Source organism: Sander lucioperca, chromosome 3 (assembly GCF_008315115.2).
Source record: "Sander lucioperca isolate FBNREF2018 chromosome 3, SLUC_FBN_1.2, whole genome shotgun sequence".
In the NCBI taxonomy this organism is placed as follows: Eukaryota; Metazoa; Chordata; class Actinopteri; order Perciformes; family Percidae; genus Sander; species Sander lucioperca.
Window position 1 is genome coordinate 8,632,112 of NC_050175.1, and position 21,291 is coordinate 8,653,402.

The 21,291-nt window shown below is 39.6% G+C and overlaps 1 long non-coding RNA gene across 1 annotated transcript; it reads left to right on the top strand.

The window, feature by feature from the left end:
• The first annotated feature begins 403 nt into the window (after window positions 1-403).
• Window positions 404-9,410, top strand: LOC118494692. The gene is made up of 3 exons (XR_004896823.1): window positions 404-413; window positions 571-1,100; window positions 9,400-9,410. It is a non-coding gene; the product is annotated as an uncharacterized LOC118494692 (long non-coding RNA).
• The last annotated feature ends 11,881 nt before the right edge of the window (window positions 9,411-21,291 follow it).

The window sequence follows — 21,291 nt, forward strand, 5'->3', positions numbered from 1 at the left end:
AAGCACGCAGCGACATGAATCCATGAATCCAGCCAACCCTTCCGGAGTTTCAGTGACGTTCGAAGCTTCGGACGTCATCAGTCACGTGCTTATTTCAATTCGATACAAGCTCCAACACTGGTTCGAACCAGTGTGCTTTGCGGGAGTGATACAAGCTTCGGTGCCTCGGTGTCAAACGTCCCATCACTAGCGGAGACTTTGCTGCTGAAGTAGGAATCCTTTCTGGATTGAAGTTACTTTACCTCATCAAGACATGGATTATTAAGTTTTAATTTGCTTTACTGAAAGGAAAATCGTGTAAAGGCATGAGGTAAGATGACAACACTAGATCTTAATATATGATGAGTGACAGCAGGATTCAACATGGCTAATGTTTGGGGAGCTAACGTTAGCTGGTGAAAATGTAACGTTAAGTGCGGCTGGTCAGTTAGGGCTCCGTGTTGCTGGGTGTGGCTAATGTTGATTTGTGTAACGTAACTTTACTCTATGTGTAACGTTACATTTCAACGTACCGTTAGCTTGCTGGATTTGTCTTGAGATATTATAAAATGAGATTTAGGAGTAAAGAAGAGTACTTGTCGTTAACTTTAATTTAACTGAAAACTTAACACAGATTGAGTGAAATCAGCCGCAGCAGTCAATGTAGGGGTAATATTAACGACGTGTTAAAAAAAAATGTTATAACGTTAATGTTACTAAATGTCTTATTTGAGGTCAAAAATCAATCAACTAAAACAATGTTTGCTGTTCATAAATGCTGTTAAGAGCTAGCTAGCAATCACCAATAACTGACCTCTCAGCCGGTCTGTTAACAGTTGCTAGGTAACGTAACTAGCTAGCTAGCTAGTTCACCAACTTTTCTGTATTTATAGTTAAAAAAAGAAGAGAAAAAAATACTTTATCTACTCCTACTGACATGTAGAAAGTGATGCCAGCCTCCTGGGTCTCTTCGGTCCTTCTGGTAAAGCAGTTAGGTGCTGCACAGCTGATAACCATACTTGCTGCCATAGGTGACAATTGTAAACAGTACCCTAGTAAGATGGCGGACAGTTATGCCATTTGTTATGACGTCATGTCATATCTATTGTTCTATATCTATGGTCTGCAGTCCCTAATTGCCATTAAAGCACTAAACTTTAACAGTGGTAACACAAAAACTGTAAAATATATCAATAAGCTGAATCATTTTCTAATAACTTAAGGTTTGTTGTGAATAATTTAAAGTTTGAATGACGTCTGTAGGTAAAAGTATGTGGTACGAGTAGCATTTAGAAGGAGAAAAACATGCCTAGGTGAGCTTAGTTGGTCGAGTGGTTGCACAAATGTAGATTTTCATGCCTCGACATAGAAGGTCCAGGGTTCGAGTCCGAGCTGTGATGATTTCTTGCATGTCTTCCCCCTTTCTCTCCTCTTTTATATCTAGCTGTCCAATCAATTAAAGGCGGTGAATGCCCAAAAAATAATCTTAAAAAAAAGAAGATATACATGTAAAGATTGCTGCATTGACTTTCAATGTAAAAAAAAAAAAAAAAAAACTTAATATTTTAAAAACTATAAATGGTTGAGAAAAGTTGAATACCAGCACAAATGTCTTAAGGGGGCTGAACATTTTGATATTCAAATGTTTTTTGTTGCTGAAAGTAAGGAGTAATAGGCGACCACAACTCTTACTGCAGAATAGGATAACAATACCATGAATGCTGCTGCATTCACACAACTACGTAAAATTCAGATTTCCCGACAGTGTTCAATAACACAGCCAGAGCTGCGGAAATTCATCAGTTAGTAAACACATTAGCTTTGATTTTTTAAACCACTAAGGTCCTGCCCTTAAAGGTTCAGTGTGTAGGATTTAGTGTAGGATTTGCAGATGCTAACATCAGCAATTGGCACTAAACACAAAGTACAGCTGAGGCTGATGAGAAGGATGTCATTAGTTTTGCAAGTATAAACCAACGTACTAATGGCATGTGACTAGAGGCAACGCATTCTCATGAACTCATGAACAAAAATAGGCAACTGCGGGCTGGTCACATGACACCGGAAAGGGATCACAAAAATTATTACGGGGTCAAAGAAAAGAGGGTGTCATATGTTGTTTTTGATATTGGGCTGTGTGAATAAAATTGACCTTATTTGACATTTCAAATTGAGGGGATAAGAATGTCTGTACCAAACTTGGTGTCATATCCTACTAGAGTGTAAAACTGTAAGACATAAGCAAGACATACAGTACATTGGTTTTTATTTCAGTTAAAATAACATTTTAAGGTGGAAGAGTCTGCTATCTACTACTGCTTTGTTGTTGCTGAGATAAACAACTGATTCTCTTAACTTATACAGGAACTAATATGTGATCAGTCCTGGTGTGTTTCCATGTACATCTGCTTTCCATAGATCAGTATGAACGTCTTTATCTTAGAAGGTGAATTGAGATGCCTTTCTAGTGAGCTGCACTGGGGAGGTTCAGTCAATTAACCTGCTGTCAGTCAGTTGTAAAGCAAGTGCTCTCTTGTTCTCTCCACTCCGTCTGTCACGGTCACAGTGAGCGGTGGCCCTGTGCTCCCTGTCCGTCCTGGCCCTGGCTCTGGCTCCCCTTGGCCATACCGCCTCCACCCAAACGTGCTTATCATTCATGGGCTGGAACCTTGGAGGTCGCCACAGAGGTGATGGAATGACTCCCTCAGCAACATCTCTCATCTCAGTTATAGATGCGGGAGGAAATACATCTAGCATCCATGCATGAATGGACTGACTTAACAGCACACAATTGAAAATTGCTTTTTCAATCAGCTCTAATTTAACTTTAAGAGATGTCTTACTCTATGATAGATTTGTTGGGGTAGAACAACAGAAAAGAGATAGCAGTTCAGGCATCAGTTCAGCAGAAACTAACTTCAGCAGCCCCCCCCCCATCCTCCTCCTCCACCACCACTAGCAGTCAAATTGATAAATTTCTCCTCTTTCTATTGTCATTTCATGAAAACCCCAGACAGCCGTATTGAAATGCAAGAGGCAACAAATACAAGTGCTCCACCTCAGGCTGAGAATTAATACATAAACTATGTGCATATTGCTCATGTTAATACAACGAGGATTAAGTTGCTTAAATGCCTTATCGACATCCTGACCAATCAATGGCTGTATAATTAAAGAGTGCAGCTGAGCTAGTGACAAGGCGAGACACACCACCACTATTGGCCTGTGGTCAGATGGAGTAGCTAAGTGTTTATTTAACCCAGTGTCATGGTGCATGGTGCGTGTGTGTGTGTGTGTGTGTGTGTGTGTGTGTGTGTGTGTGTGTGTGTGTGTGTGTGTATTTAATGCATTTGTATGACTATGGCAACCCTCCTTGCTTGTCGATTTTACTGACATTAAGTTTGATTTGATTAAAAAGCATGCATTATTTTTGGATGTTGCACCAAATTTAAAGTGTAAAGAATGAAAAAAAATCAATAATTACAATCACAAATACAAAATACGTTATTCCATGTTCAAGCAACTGTAAAATTGGGAAACTAGGTGTGGAGAATAATCTGCTAATAGCAAAAGGGTAGTTAGCATAGCCAAAGGAGTTTAATGTATTGACGTTCACAGTCTGCTGTAGAAGCCTGAGCCAACATGTGAATAAATTGCCTACTCGGACATTTCATGCCACTGATTTTTTTCCTCCTCTTTGTAAAGTTCAGATCCAGATCTAAAGAGGTAGTCTGAATATACCAATAGATGTGAAAATGAATGTTTTTTTTAAAATAAGAGTGGGCAGTTCACCATCCCAAAGTATGAATTTTTCATAGAGCAACTGAAAGGATGAATAAGGTGGAGAAAGATGAGACGGAGCTGCGAGAGATCTAATAAAGATACATAGAGAACTGTAAAGCAGTGTGTGCATTAATAGACTGGGGTGAAACACCCAAGTGAGGGTGTTTGAGCATGTTTGCTATATATTTTACTCTATAAATAAATACATAGAGTAGATAGATGGGTCATGTTATGTTCAGATATTTCCTGCTTGATGGCAAGTAGTTATCACTGTACTGTATATAGTACTTTTTAAAAACCACGATCAAAGTGCTTTAAAGGCCATCATGAAACAATTACAAAATTAAAAACAAATTAATAAAATGTTGTAAAACTGTAACGAGTAAAAGAAGTGAAAATAGTGAAAATATTTTACCAATAAATTATGAACAATCACCTGAACATGAGTTATTCTCCAGGGTTGCTAAAAGGTAAGGTACTGGGTAGTCTATATCCACGAGATTCCATTTCCGGGATTGCTCCGGTGCCGCCAGCAATTTTGCTTTTCGGCCGGATGTCTGTTACCTTCCGCTTTCTTTGTGTTGGAATTTTAAAGCGATAGTGCATTCCTTTGAGGAATTCTAAGTATTGACAACAAAACTGTCGGCGCCTCCACATGATACAAGCCTTCCGTGATCGCGCACCACCCCCCCCCACCCCTCCTCCACACAGTTGCTAGTGGTGTTTTAAGCCCCCAACGTCGTCTTCCAGGCAGCGCTGCATGGAAGGCACTAGGGTTAGGCAAGGGTTACGGTTAGGTTAGGGTTAGGTGCCTTGAAGTCGACGGTCACAGCGCTGCCTTGAAGTCGACAGTGGGGGCTTAAAACACCAATGAGCATTGCTAGTAGCCAAGGAGGACACGGAGGATTAAAAAAAAACATGATGGACTCTTCAGAAGAGGTAATTATCTTCACTTGAGCTTCTGCGTGCGAAAGTCGCCGGACAACACAATCTTCTGAACATAGTCATACTGAGAAATACAGAGAGAGTTATGTAGTCTTAATTAGCTTTGTAGCAACTCATTTGGCAATTGCTTGAATGTAACGGGCCTTCATTAATATCAAAAAGCTACGCACTAAAGCTTTAAACTCCGGTCGATTTATGAGGACTATGGTTAACTGCTCCTCAGCTCAACAGAGTTTTCTCTTGCACGACTAAACCAACTTTTGAACGTATACCAAAACAAGTTCCTTCCTAAGGCTATTTTGCAGCGGCACCATGGCTCCGTCCCATGACGATTGTGATTGATTTAAAGAAATGCCAATAAACCAGAGCACGTTTTTCCCCTATCTCAGAATTTTGTGTGGACTAGCCAGACCCTCCTCCACAGTGCTGTGGAGGAAGGTCTGGCAATGCGAGACAAGGTGCTGGGTAATGTGGGAAATCAATAAAATTGACAGAATTGCAACACTTCATCGCAAAATAATATAATTAAATTCCTTGAAAATCACATTACTGATAGCGTATATAACAGGAGTAAGAGTATCCAGGGGAGGCTTTTCTCTTTAACATAGTACATCTAAAGGCAGCAGGACCCCTTTCGGGTAATTTGGTGGAATGGATCCTGATTAAAGTGCTAGTAAGTGTGCCAGAATTAGCCATCAGGGTGGTTTTAGGATGCTATGTCTGGTTAGAAACAATTCGAGAGGCGAGTAAAAAAACAATTAAATCATCAACCATCAGCCGTCACCATGACCTTCACACAACCGCTCTGACCAGCGCTATTAATTTTCTGTCACAACTTATTAAGCGATAACATTTATCAATTAGACAAACAGATTTAAATTGGAGAGGACATGCAGCCAAGAGGCATAACCATTCACAAGTGCCATGCCCATTTAGAAAAAAAACACTAGACATGAATGAATTCTTAAAAAGACCTTATATATCAGAAGGTGTCAGATGATGCGCTGGTCTCTAATGGGCTTGCTTATCACTGTCTATAGAGACTGCAGATAATCAGTCGAGCAGGCAGCTGGCCTTTATTAAAAAAACATGCATTCACAATTAACTGTTCAACAGCTCGAGGCTCTGTTATCTCCTCAGAGACTGGTTATTATGTGAAAAGTCAAGTTTTAATAGAAAAATCCTGCTGAATCTGTTTTTATTTCCCACTTTATTGCCTGGGAAACAGAAAGTTTCATTTGAAAACAACACATCTAATATTTTCCACCATTAATACAGACAGTAAAGCAGTAGCCGAGCTAAAGTTCATATTTGACTACAAAGTTGAAGTTAAAATATTCAGTATTATGTAAATGCAGACCTAAATGGATGCTGTTTCTCATTTGAACATTAGGCTTATGTTACACCAGTATGACACTCAGCTTCTTCAAATAACTATAAAAAAAAATCCCGGATTGCATAAGGCTGAATAATTACATTTAATTATAGATTCCCCCAACTCTCTGTGTCCCACTATTTATCTGTGTTTTTTGTGAAACATTTTCTATCGACCATGCTGTGAAATCCTTAATCTGGGCCGAGGAGAGAAACTGGGCCAGATGTGGATGATCAATGGACTTTGTATGATAACATGACCGAATCTTATTAGATGTGATGCGATGCAGCCTCCAGCCCTGCCATCATATTCATCTGCACTCGCAATGACTGACTTTGAATATTTGAACGTGAACAAAGCAGACCGTGACAGCATCCAGCCTGAGCCAATCTCTTCATGTCTCTTCATGAGACTGTTTATTTTGTGTGTTGGCATTGGAAAAAGGAGATGTAAAGTAATTTCTACTAAATGCAATAATTTATTACTTTGGCAATAAATCTCATTCTTATTCTGAGGCCTAACAACCTATGGGTAAAAAAAAAAGGAAATAGATGTATGGGACATGATACAAGATACAGTTCAATGTTCTGGTTACTCAGGATCCCTTATGAACATAAAGTAATCAAACATAAGTATATTGATTTTTAGTAGTAGTGTAGTATGTATGTCTGTGAGCTCTTAAGTGCACACACACACACACACACACACACACACACACACACACACTGATTAAACACCAAGCGATTATTCATTACGAGCACTGATGTCAAGATTATGCTGCTAACAAACAAGACAGCTTTGTGTGGGTGTGTGTGTGTGTGTGTGTATATGTGTGTGTGTGTGTGTGTGTGTGTGTGTGTGTGTGTGTGTGTGTGTGTGTGTGTGTGTGTGTGTGTGTGTGTGTGTGTGTGCTTCTGAGATGGCAAAGGTCTGCTCGGTAAATATGACTAAAACAGATAACAGGACTCTCACTGGGTAATGAGACAGGAAGAAATGTAAGGGAGCCCTGGGAGAGACATGTAATGAAGCATTGTTTGCGGGATGATAATACACACACACACACACACACACACACACACACACGCACACACGCTCACACACACAGGTAATGAAGCATTGTAGGAGGTTGAGCCTGGCTGAGACTGATAACATCCCGTTGTGCCTGATGGAGGACAATGGGCTGTAGAAATGGAACCACACCGTGCACCAAACTCTACCATCACCGCCCCCCCCCCCCAACACGCACACACACACACACACACACACACACACACACACACACACACACACACACACACACACACACACACACACACACACACACACACACACATACACACACACACAAACCGAGGATGGATGGATGTACCTGGAGTAGGGCTGAAAGATAACAGGGAGGCCTGAGGACGAAACAGGGTCTGAAAGCGATGCTTCTTCCTTGTTGTGCTGCAGCTCTGTTCCTTAGCCAACATTGATCATCACTGGCGTCGACCACTGAGCCTGATGCATCCCACCAACTAGTTTAATTAAAAGAAACATTTTCATAAGAGTAGAGCCGGGGGAGCTCAGTGGGAACTGCTACATATGGACGCCTTCCAGAAAAAAATGTTATGGTAGCTTAGAAATGTTCCCGTGGAAGCACTGCTTAGATGGTTGAATGAGTTCTGTTCCTTTTAGTTATCCTCGAATGGTTTTTCTTTGCCAAAAGATTAGCAGTCTCCAGATTATTTAGCACAGCGCCTCTACTTCACTAGTGTTCAAGGTGTGTATTTGATGCGGGTAGTTCATTATATGGGGAGTGGGTTAGCCAAGTCAGACTGGTCAAACTCCTATTGGGCTTTTGTTTCCAAGATCCTGCTCTTGTCTTTGCTACTTGTAGGTCTCAAACAGGCAGAGCAGAATGGGAGTGTGGCTCGACTTGCAACACAAATGCAATTTAATGTTGTATCTGGGTGAGCAGATGGAGAACACCCCCTGGAAACTGATGGCACCTCAGTGTACACTCTAGTCTAGACAGACGAGTTCTCACCAGCAGCAAGGGTTCAGAAATGATTATGTGGTTTGTTATGTTTGGAACGGCTGTTTTGTTTGCTGGAATAATGAAGTGATATTGATACAGCTCAGGCAACAGAGAAATATAGAGTACTGGAAATGGATTCTAAGAGTCAATTAACCCTGGATAGATGGGGGTTGCAATGCACTTGCTTCCAGGCGCCAGTCTTGAATTTTGGATATAATGCAATGGAAGCCTGAGGAAAAATGTCTGCTTTCCAATTTTGAAAAGGCTGGCATCCATTTCTCTGAGATAATTTCAATTATATGAAATAAGCAAGGCATTTTCCAATTAAAAACGTTTGAATATGGTGGACTTAAAAATTAAAAATTACAGCAGGAGGAAAAGTAGAGAAAGTACATGAAACATTCTAGCCTCTATTTGTGCTTACTCTGTAGCTGTATCCTGACAAACAGCCTACTCAATTTAAAAAAGATCTAGATTATATTATAAGCCAGACACGCACAAGTATAGTCAGTCACAAACTTCAGAGGAAGCACCTTTGTGCCATGGTATTCTTCCTCTCTTCTGTTCATAATGAGACATGCAGGTCAACAGTGTAACTCTTCAGACTGCCACACACTGTTCAACAACCCCTCGGTAACGGTATTCCTGGCATCTATCCGCACACACCCACCACAATCTGGGGCTGCCTCCCCTTCAGCCCTGTGCCAAATGCTGTGGCCTGGTTTACAGACAATCTGCTGCCCAGCAGGACTCGGTGTGAAGACTGCTGCAGAGTCTGACCTACAGGGAACAAACCCTCTGCAGCTTCCAGGCTGAATTCCAGTCTACTCTCATTGCTTCATGGTTGTCAAAGTTTCAAAACGTGGGCTAATACACCATTATTTTGTTAGATATTCTACAAACAAGTGAAAGTTGGGGTTCATGCAAGTAGTTTGATAATTATAAAAAATATTAACATTAAGCCTGATCTACTGTCTTCTGTCTAACCCACACTGATTCACTGTTTTGCCACTTCTAATAACAGTCGCCTAGGATGGTGACACTTGAGATTATAAATATTTGCTGTGGATATTCATGCTCTCCATGTTTTTGATGAGTGTTATATTCTTCAATCTTTCATATTACTGGATATAACAATGATAACACAGACTAAGACGGAATATTAACCGTTTATTAGCCCAATGGCATGTGTTTACAACAGCATGGCCAACACTAACAACAACCGAGACCAAAGTTAATGAGCCTCCGACTTTTCCTCTTGAGCAACTTACAAATCTAAAGTCGCTCTGAAATTGAGGTGCTTTTACTGCCCGATTATTTCTTGCCTCTACTTCACTACTTCCTTCGAATTAACCAGAAAAGAAAATGCTGCCTTGCAATAATGTTACTAGCATGAATTTGAACGCTGAACCCAATGTCAAACTACTCCATTTATGTTTCCAAACTATAATTTAGCTCACTTTTCTCTGCATGTGCAAAATGCCACACAATCTTTCCCTCCTTACATTCCAGCACTGCTGCATGTCGCCCAGCAGCGTCTGGGGCTTCTTGTTCTCTGGTTTTCCTTCTCTGTCAGCATGTGGTTCAGATTTGAGCCATTTCCATCTCTGCCCCTCAGCTCTCATTCAGTAAATACCACAGCTCCTTCTGTGGGCTCAATCCTTCTTAATACCCTGCAATCCTTAACAGCACTGGGCATAGAAGCATGGACAGACGATTGACCCTCTATTCTGAAGGGATGATGCTTCAGGGGGTGCCAGAGCAGCCACAGATTATGTTGGTTATCTTTACAAGGAATTCAGAGACAGAATGAGGCCTGGCTACCAAATGATGACTGTCTTAGCCTCATATTTAAGTACAGAGAAAAGAAGAGGAGTCAGTGTTTGTCTTGTCTGTTAGAAACCCACACAGCATGCAGGGTCTGAAATGAACTGGGAAGCCCAAACAATGGTGAAAGCTGTGCTGGATAAATCATGGATAAATTAATAAGAGTCACCAGCATTACATTTCTTAAATTTCTTAAAGTGCTCATATTATGGTTTTTGGCTTTTCCCCTTTCCTTTATTGTGTTATATATCTTTTTGTGCATGTTATAGGTTTAGAAAGTGAAAAAGCCCGAACTCCACCCCAAAGGGACTTACCATCTCCAACAGAAAATACTGTTCACAAACTGCTCCAAACAGCTCTATTGTAGTCCAGCCTTTACTTCAGAGACAAACGTGCGTCACTTTGTAACACATGTTATAATGCTCCACTAACTGCTAGCGTGGCACTCCCTCATGCTCTGCAACTGACTAGCTAGCAGTACTTACTGTGCATTTTAGTTAGCAATAATTAGCCTGTGCCTATGTTATCTCCTTACATATACCTACGCTCTCCGTCTCTGCAAGATTGGGAATGACTGAGATTTCTCTTGGCACAGCTACCAGAAGACTTACAACTTTCAGACAGGTTGCTCACGTCACATTTACGTCGTCTCTCTCAGTTGGAGGCTGCGCAGTAACGCTCAGCGCTCACCGGGAAAGTGCTTCTAATATCCTTCACTGGTCTCCGTCCAGAGCAACGGGATCTGTTGGTCCATTATATGTCATGGACATCTATGGATGTCTCACTCTGTAGCTAAAACAGAGAGCTCAACACACAGGGTGAAAAAACGAGCTGCAGCAATGTGCAGTACAACAAATATATGGTGTTTTCTGAAAATTAAACCACATAAACCTATTCTGGTACAACCTCTAAATACAATTATAAACCTGAAAATGAGCATAATATGGGCACTTTAAATATTCTGACCATGAGCCCGTAAAAGCAAAGCTAAACATGCCTTATTGGTTTGTTACAAAGCTCTTCACAAAGAATGATCCTGCAACATTAATCAAACTACAAAGTCTAATGATAACCTTTCGAAAAAACTTGATGTATTGATAATGAGATGATGTGATAAAGATGATGGAAATAAATACTTTAAATGACGATGCTGCCAATTCGTAATGTTCTTGTTTAATTCCTGGCAGTGTAGATGCAGCATCAGCACATTGTTGAAGACTTCTGCTCCAACAAAAACCACATACAACTCGTAATGGGCTGCAAACACCACACATTTGTGGATAGATTTTTATTGAAATACACTATGGTAATTGTGTTTTTTGCCAATTAGCCATTGTTAGTGTAAAGGGATGGAAACAGGACCAGCACTTCTGTCAGCCAATAAAAGTATATGTCACAAATAATGCCTTTATTATGTCAATAACCTCAAAGCAGCTTATTTTATTACAGATAGCTGTGAAGTTCTGGAAATTACTTTTGGAAAAAACAAAAACAAAGACCCATTGGTGGAAAAGTAAAATAATAAAAAATTGTGTCTGTATGTTTTGTAAATATTCAGTAGTTACAACTATTTGTCTAAGCCTTTAGCAACATAAATGACCTTTTTCCAGACATAAGAGGAAAATGCCAGCATCTGCTGCTCATGTCATGAGAACGAGAACCAGGGTTCATAGTCCAACAGAAAGGTCTTCTCTGATTTAAAGGGGTTAAGTGTGCATGCAGCTGCACCCTGCCACGTTCACTCAATGTTAACGTGTCGACCCTGCAGTAACAAGAACTAACAATAAACAGCAGGGCAGTGATCAATTCCGAAAACAATTACTGCCTGCCCCAAAACTAAAGTGTAAAAGGTCTTTGAAATGATTAAAAAATAACAAGAAGAAAATAAACACTACACAAAAAAACAGGGACACATTTTAAATGAAACAATACAGTAAATGTGTATGTGCAAGAAGTAGCAAAGTGGAAAAATAGGTGCAAAAGTGCAAAGATTTAAGTCCTATGAAAGAGAAATTCTTAATGCACATTATCAACGGTCACATTCAGCATGGAAAAACTGATTTCATTTACAAAGCAACACACAAAATGACTGACAGATTAGATAGAATAATACTTATTCTGTACCATCACCAGTTAATACAGCTGCTCTCTGTTACCTTAAAGTCACACCTTGACCATCACTGAAACTTCCCACTTTCTTTCATTTGAAGTTCAATTTGTACTTTCATTTTTTTCGACAGCACTTGTGTTCAGCAGTCGTTATCTTGGACAGCCAGGCCTTTCTGGTCAGCTTCAACACAAACACCTGTCTGTGTCAGTGAAAGCCTCATCAGTCAAAACACATATTCAACCGGCTCTAAAAACACACACACACACACACACACGCAGACGCACACTCAACGCGCACACACACACACACACACACACACACACACACACACACACACACACACACACACACACACACACACACATCTCATCACTTTTGGTGTTTGATCTGTAATCCATTCTACACATTGTATCTTCTAACTAAATAAATGACATTTAAGGGATCCAAGTAATGATTAGAGAGGAAGCAGACATAATAAAGCAGAGGGTGGGAGGTGGTAAAATGGAAAGTTACAAAAATCATACCAATTAGGATACTTTTTCCTCACATTGAATCCACATAAAAGCTATACAAGATAACATAGAGGAGGCTGTAGCCTAGAAACTTTTCAGGGGTTAGTATAGAATCCGTCCATCTTATACCTTATACCTTTTGTTTTACTGTAAAAAGAATAAAAAATAATGCACACAGGTTTTCCTGCTCTTCCTCTGCTCAATAATCAATGAGATTGATTATCTATCAGATGATTCAATTATCTTTGCTTCAATACATTTTTAGAAATAAATGAAAAACACCTATTTCCCAGAGTCTTAGCTGACTTGTTTACAGTAATCCAGCTAATAGTTGAAAAGCGAGGCGGTTGTTATAGCGAATACAACCCCTTCAGGCTGATTCAAGACCCCTTTGCTTCGCGTCGGGGTCCTGATCACTCTGTCGGGGTTGTATTAGCTATAACAACTGCCTCGCTCTACATTATCCCTTACATAGTTTTTAGTAAAGCATCTGCCCGGGTCCGATTTTTCCCGCAAAGTCACAAAATGATTTGCGGTGGGTAGATGGCGCTACAATAACACATCTTGATGGGTCACAGATTTCTTCGTAACACCGGAAAAGCCTGTGTTACCGTATCCAGCCAGGGGAGCCAAGTAAAAGGAAGCAGGTGATTTCTTCATATAGGCCTAATTGTAGTTTAAAGTTATTTTAGAAGTTATCTGTTGTAGTTATGGCTGATACTGGGGCTGGACCATCACTGAAAAGAAGGAAATTAAAAGAAGAACAACAAAAGGCCCACTATTTTCTTTTCCCTTGTCCCTCTGTAACATTACTTATGTAAAGCGTCCTTGGGTTTCATGAAATGCGCTATCAATCTAAGTTATTATTACGCTGGTTGCTACGACAATCTCTTAACGCTTTGGCTCGTGACACACTCACAGTGATACCGGGTTTAGCTCACGAGACATCCAAAGTAGGCTAAGTTACCGTACGCAACACTTGAAATGCAACGATGCATCTGTAACGTATTCTCTTATTGTAAGAAATGATTGGTATATGACCTCCCCATAACGCTAACTCGGTAATACAGTGGCATTAAAGCACTGTAAAGAAAAGACCTTTATGACAGCAGGTGTGGTAAAAACACCACTTTTGTCCAAAGGGGCCGCTAGAATCAACACAAACTGAAAAATTTTAAATTTACTCAGTTACTTTTAACAGTGGGGAAATATACTTTTTTATATTTATACTTAATATCTTATTTATACTTATTATACTTATTTAATTAAATCGCAGTCTTTTGCAATTTGTTAAGGGCACAAAGCCAAAAAACTCTGCCAAAACATTTCTTTTTTTACTCAGTAACGGATGTGATTTAAAATGTAGCAAAGTACATTACTTCAAACGATACATACTTAAGTAAAAGTAAAATTACAGATTTTAAAAACTACTTTAAAAAGCAAAAGTACATAAAAGAACTACTAAATTACAGTAACGTGAGTAACTGTAATTAGTTACTTTCCACCTCTGTGTAGGACACATCAGAATACCCCACTATGCTATTTCGCTACGCTGCTGTGCATCAACTCTCCTGAAAAGCTGCTGTTTTATTATATTCAATACCCGGACCAGCACATGATGGCTACTGTACCTTGTCCTAGTCCAATAGATTCAGATTGATCTTGGCAATCATCTTTGTAAACTTCATATTTACAAATTGTCTTCAGGGATAATATTTTCAAATCCTTCAAAACAAATTCAGCATTGAGATTTAGAAAACAAACTAAATGCACTAAACGCTCAGTACCTCTTTCTAAGGTTCTGTGTAGATCCAATGAGCAACACTGCTGGACAATTCTTACAAGTCCAACAACTTAGAAAACACATTCCAATTTATTCATGAAGAAACCACGTCGAACACTTCTTGCTTATATCTATGAAAATTAATTTCCCTGGACAGTTTTCAAAAGCAGTTCTATATGTATTCATGCTTTACTCTTGCAAGTTAAGTAGAAAATCTGTCTCCATGGGGATATGGCTGAGAACAAAGAATATGATGTTATTGTAGGTCGTACAAAGCATGGGGCCTGCTGATGTAAGGTTGAAGCCCATTTAAAGTTCAGTTTCAAACTGGTTCACAACCCTTTTGAACTAATGAATAGTAATATGGACTTGTCTCTGATATACAATAAGGCAATAAGAGAAAAATAAATAATAAATGTGTTTCATAAACAGTGTTGGGAAGGATACTTTCAAAACGTATTCCGTTACAGAATACAGAATACATGGCCAAAAATGTAATTTGTAATGTATTCTGTTACATTACTCAATCTGAGTAAGGTATTCTGAATACTTGGATTACTTCCACATTGAATTGCATTTTATAAGTGTAGGAATGCGGCCATTAAATCCTGCTTACTAAACAGGCCTATTCTGGTGTGTTCTTCTGTTCCAACTGGCTGAATGTGTACCTAAACAAGCAGATAGATTGTTGTATTTGTAGTCCCGAACTGCATACTACAAAAATCTAACCACAGTCTAAGCTACCACGAGCTAATTTTAGCTAATGTTAGCTAGCATGTCAAACGGGACTCAGTCTTTCAACGGCTCTGGGGCTAGTAAATCAGCACGTAGGAGAATGTAAAGTCGCACGTCAACTAAGCAGGTAGCTACCTGATACAACTATAAAATAGCAAGGTGACTAGTAAAACTACAGCAGACGACTACCCCTGGCTAATAAAAAAAAAAAAACTTACTTTAAGATGCTTCTTCAGGTTGGAGGTGGAGTAATTTGGACGCTGAAAGGAGGTTGGTTGCTGGCAAGCAGAGGTTGCACTGCAGAGTTATATTTCGTTCTCCCTTCTCTTTCGTTAATGTGAAATGCTGTTTGAATTTCCAAGATAGAAACACATTCCTGCCCTGGCTCTGTTGTGCCGGTTCCGACTCCATTGTGACTGATCACGCAAATAACTCATTTTTTCGTTTTCATATTGTGGCTTCTGGGAAATGCATGGAGTTGCCTTAATTTATTCAGAGAGTGAATAAACTTGTGAAACAGAGAAGTATCGTTATGTAATCCATTGATTTTAACAATGTAACTGTATTCTAAATACCAACTATTTAAATTGTAACTGTAACGGAATACAGTTACTCATGATTTGTATTCTGAATAGTAACACTGGTACATGTATTCCGTTACTCCCCAAAACTGTTCATAAATAAATAAACAAAAACTAAAATCAAATCACAGAGGTGTTTAATAACCACCATACATTGCTGTGTCACAACAAGCCAGAACATATTAGAAAATCCACTGGCATGAACACGATTTTCATTTAGTCATACATCTCTAATGTATGCAATCACTGCATTCATTTACCACGTACTTTGGCACTGCCCAGACCATTTAAGCAAAAAGTAATGCTGGAATGACAGGAAGAGCAGAAATGGAGAATGAAAGAAGTTGACGATAAAACGATTTCATCCCTGTGATTGGTGACTGTCATGACTGCAGATGGTAAAAAACAAGAACAGATAGAGCGGGAAATGAAGCAGGGAAGAAACAATCTTGTGAAAAACTGAGCATGGCCTGTGCACCGACAAGTCATCGCTAAACCCTCCTGGGGGTGAGAGCAGAAAACAAATCCACCCCGTTTGTGGGAAATCTGGAAAAAAATTAATATTCATCATGGGGAAAAAAAGGTGTCGGACTGTGTGCGACTATGTGTGCTGGCCAGGTGATATGACTCTCCCCTTAATACAACGCTGACATTTCGGTCATCACCGGGAGGGAGGATTCGGGTGGAGAGAGGGCAGCTCAGCCCTGGACAGTGTCACAGCTTACTGCTTGAGTGCAGAGCTTTGAATAATTACACACCAACAAGTGTGCATCTTTCTTTCTGACAGTGTCGGAGGGACTTTGGGCAAAGAGCATGTACTTTCCTTTAAGGGAGGTGATATCACATTTCTTCATGTTAACTGGCTGGGAACAACAACTGCTCTGTGTAAGGAGGGTCTGACTTCATGCATTTATGTGTGTGTGTGTGTGTGTGTGTGTGTGTGTGTGTGTGTGTGTGTGTGTGTGTGTGTGTGTGTGTGTGTGCGTGCGTGCGTGCGTGTGTGCGTGTGTGCTCTTTTTTCCCACCAGCCCAAAGGAATATGAAAAGAAAGAAAAGGCAGAAATGGCAGAGCATGCAATTTGACTTGGTTTTCCATATATAAACGAAAGTCTTGGTCTATTACAGTTTTTTCCGATTGCTATGACAATTTTTTCAATACTTTTAACAACTTTCCTAAACTCTTAACACACCAACACACCTACAACACACAATTGACAAAACAGTTAATTTCATGCTCAAAATCACACATTGAAAACTAAACTCTAACACTAATTTTCAAAATACAATAATTCACTAACACAATACACTTTGTCCACCAAAACAATGCAAACATGTCTCAAAATCAAATAATTCTTCCAAAACATTAACACATGTTCTCTTCCAACAGGAACATTTAGTCAATCATAGCACAATGTCATACAAAACACTAACATCCCATGGAATTACAGAAACTACATTATTTTGTGTGTCAGGTCTGCCCTTATACAATAGACAATAGTGTATTGTATTGATCATAGATTGTGTTTTACACTGCAGTTTCTCTTGAAGCCTCTCTACATTTTTGTTTTGTGGGGTTTAGTACATGCATACATTTTTTCTTTTGCTGTAGAAATTCAATACAAAAAATGAATGACCCATCTCAGAGTAGCTTTATAGGGTGTACGGTTTACTGTATGAAAAAAAGAAGACAGAAACAGAATTGTCCTGGTACTCGTCTTCCTCTCACTCATGTAGCAAATTTTCTTTTTTTTCTCTTTATTTTTCCTTTTCCACACAAAATCAGCCCAAATAGGTCCTCTTTTACTGTATGTACTCCAGTAACATATGGTCATGCGATTTAAAGAACCTCAACACCTGAGTGTGTTTCCTAGATGAGAATCAGCTGTGATTGATCTATTTGCATAGCTTCATCAGCTGTTTCTCAGTAGCAATGGAATACTGCAAAATGGAGGGGGTATATTCGTGTTTATTTGTGAACAGCTGTTCACTTTCACTTTAGCCTATACGTTAGGTTTAGAACATGATGTTATCTGTTCTGACATACAGTGTGAAAGCATTTGCAAATTGGTCAGTAAAAATCCATTGTTTTGGTCTTAGTTGAGCTTGTGTGTAAAAGCATTTTAAATTTGTGTTAACTGTATGCATTTTGTGTCAAAGCAACAAGAAATGTGTTAATTGTATAGCCTACACAGACGGATGTTGTGTTAACTGTGTTAAGAGTTTAGGAAAGTTGTTAAAAGCATTGAAAAAATTGTCATAGCGATCTGAAAAAACTGTAACACTTACACTAATTATAAATCTGAGCCCTATGTTATTAATCAATCAATCAATCAATCAATCAGACTTTATTTATAAAGCACTTTTCATACATGTCAAGGTAGCACAAAGTGCTTCATAGTGCATGCAAAAAATTCTAAACATGAGCTGTATGCATTCAACAACAAAAGGCTTATGGGTAGCGTAACTTGCATTTATTTACAAAAACAAAATGCAGAATGGATGATATGCACCTGTGACATGCAGCTTCACCCTAGCACTGACCCAGGCAACTTGCACCCAGGATGCATTGCTGTGTGGGAGGTACAAAACACAGCTCACCCAGGTCAACTCAAGCTTCCTGTCCACTGGTACAATGTTGCCTGCCCTTTCAAAGACAAGTTTACATAGTTTGCATGCACAGCGGACTAAAAACAGACCCAGCTGTGCTGCTGAGAGAATGAAAAAAGAAGCACAGGAAGAGACATAATTGCCAGCCAGACACATAATAGATCTGCTCATTGATTTTGATGAAAATATATAAAAGCAGGAGAAAGACTGATTAGTCTGTTGGGTGTCCAATAGGAGATTGAAGGTGAAATGTCCAAACCCCTTTACCACCAAGAGAAGAGTAATAAAGACAGCCAAAGCCAACATCTTCATCTGAAATCAATGCTTTCTAATCCAGGACACATGTACGCATTAATGATCTCTTTACCTCTCACCCCTTTTTCTTTAGCCCCCATTTGTTTAATCTCTGACCTGCTAGTTCCCTCAGCTCTGTTTGCTGAACATCTGAGGTCCCTGAATTCCAATAACTCCATTGGGCTGGACAAAGACGAGTCGGCAACCAACGTTAAAAACTGCCTCCCACTGAAAAGCTCTCTCCTCTCCACAGAGGCACTGTCCTCTTGATAAATATCTCACCGTTTAATGACACAATTTTGCTGAAAAGTTCAAGATCATTACCAACCAGAAAGTGAGAGGTGCATACGTTACTAGCGACTAAAAACAATGAGACTGCCAATTCGCCAATGAAAAATATGGCCAAGCTGGGAGCGCAGGCTGTAGTATATTTATTGGAGCCCATTTGCTGCAGCTGATATTTGTAACTAGGAATGGGTAGCACAGTGTGTTGTATCTAAAAGGAAATATGAAACCACTAAAGCGTAGTATTGGAGTATTTGAAGAAAGTCGAGCTGGAATATTCCATCCAGGAAATCCGGTTAATGTCACCTCGTTCACTGTGAGTAGATTAAAATGTTTGGTGTGGAAAAAATTGTCATGGCAGAGATCTTCTATTGCATATTGACTTGTTATTCACTATTTTTTGTTGTATTCAGTTATCAATACATTTTAGAAAGAAATAAACAGTTTTACGTAAGCCCTGTTTGTGTGTGTGTGTGTGTGTGTGTGTGTGTGTGTGTGTGTGTGTGTCTGTGTGTGTGTGTGTGTGTGTGTGTGTGTGTGTGTGTGTGTGTGTGTGTCTGTGTCTGTGTCTGTGTGTGTGTGTGTGTGTGTGTGTGTGTGTGTGTGTGTGTGTGTGTGTGTGTGTGTGTGTGTGCTGCTTCCAAAATGTCAGAGGCTGGTGGTGTACAATGATAAAGCGGCTGCTTCTGAATTAAATTAGTTCAAAATGTTAAGTTTTTCCACTAAGAAAGCCCAGTCAATAAGTGTGGCTTGTTGTTCATAAGGCCAGAGGCTGTGCTCCTGTTGGTTTCACTCCTTTGACTCTCTCCACAGCCCACTGTGTCCTAAAAAAGAGACACTGCACAGTTTTTAATAAAACACAGAGAGCTCTGCCACCAAACAGCCCACAGCTGTGCCGCCTGGGAAACTAAAATAGATGGGATACACTGCATTTACCCATGAATCCATTGGTTTGTGCACCCTTGATTTTCTACATATCCCACTCCACAAAAGCACAGCCCCTGTCAATTACAACTTCATGTTCTCTAATTAGATTCACAGTGAAACAATGTGAGGCAGAGGGATATTTGTTTTTAGGCTGTGTGGCGTCACATGGGAGGACCAAGATATTCACATTCTTTTGATCGGCAGATAATAGCATTTGGTTTCACTGATAATTATGCTAAAGTGTTACTATAAAATCAAATTAAGAAGAGCTCTAAATGCAGGACATCTCATACCCTTTGGATATATTCCACATTAAACTAATTAAATAATGGATTTTGTTTATAGTTTTTACAGAGAATTATATTGGTAGGGATATCAATGAGATAATGCTAAAATAAATCCCCATTTTAATCACCAATTCACTATAAAACGATACAGGTACATTATGTTTCTACTTTTTATGTTATGATATTAGGCATTGATTGCCAACACGCCTACTACCCAGTAAGAAAAAGAATTGTCTGTCCACCAAGCTTACAGACAGAAATGAGCTGTACCAAAAATCAATACTTGTAACTTTATGTACTATATGTTCCCTAAACATGTCCAAAGCATGTTATGACACCACAAAGACTACCGTCAAAGGGCAGACCACAAGCATAATTGACTAGATCAATTCTCTTTGGTTACATCTATGGCAATAAGCAGTAATTGCAGGTATGTTTTTGGATCTCACTTTTACTTGTTTTTTAAGTTTCGGCATCGCTCTTTTCTTTGTTTGTTTGGCCATAGTAACCGTTTTCTCGCAAACTAGAGAACGAAAAAAAAGAGTACGCCACTTCACACACAAGTGAGTTGATGCGCGAGTCTGTTGTGTTAGCTCCGCCTACCCTCTCTGCTATCGCCACTTGTGATTTATCTCAGGAATGTCGCCACAGACACCCAGTTCGTAATACTGCAATGCTGGAAGGGCGTTCAGAAGGGCCACAGGCTCAATCCCCATTGTGTTACCTCATTCGGTGATAGATTGACTTTAACATATAGATTGAAAATCTTTGAGATTATTGCTTTAAAGAGGAAACAAATAGTCAGTGTGGTATCTGAAGGGCCTATAAGGTTAAAATCTGTATAAAGCTCAAATGTGCTGAGACATTATGAGCACTGTGTTAGTGACCTAAGTTTAATGATTTTCCTCTCAGCAGAGTGATGTGTTGAAGAGGATGTTCTATTTGATTCTGTGATTGGTGGCTGAGTGGGATCAATGAATTTATGTGTAGTGTTGGGGCCCCTCAGATGGCCTCGGACCTTTACTTGCCAACTCACATCTATTTACTTCTATCTATTTCTAACATGTTACCTAAACGTACCCCTTATAACCCTGCTCTTGCTGCAGCAAGAGCAGAGTGCATTTTTGGGCTGTGACTCTCCAGGTTCTGCAGGACTCGTCATTGATGCTGAAAACTTGATGTAATAAAACCTTTATGATCAAGTACAGTGTCAAGCGGATTTCCTCTCCACACATCATCAC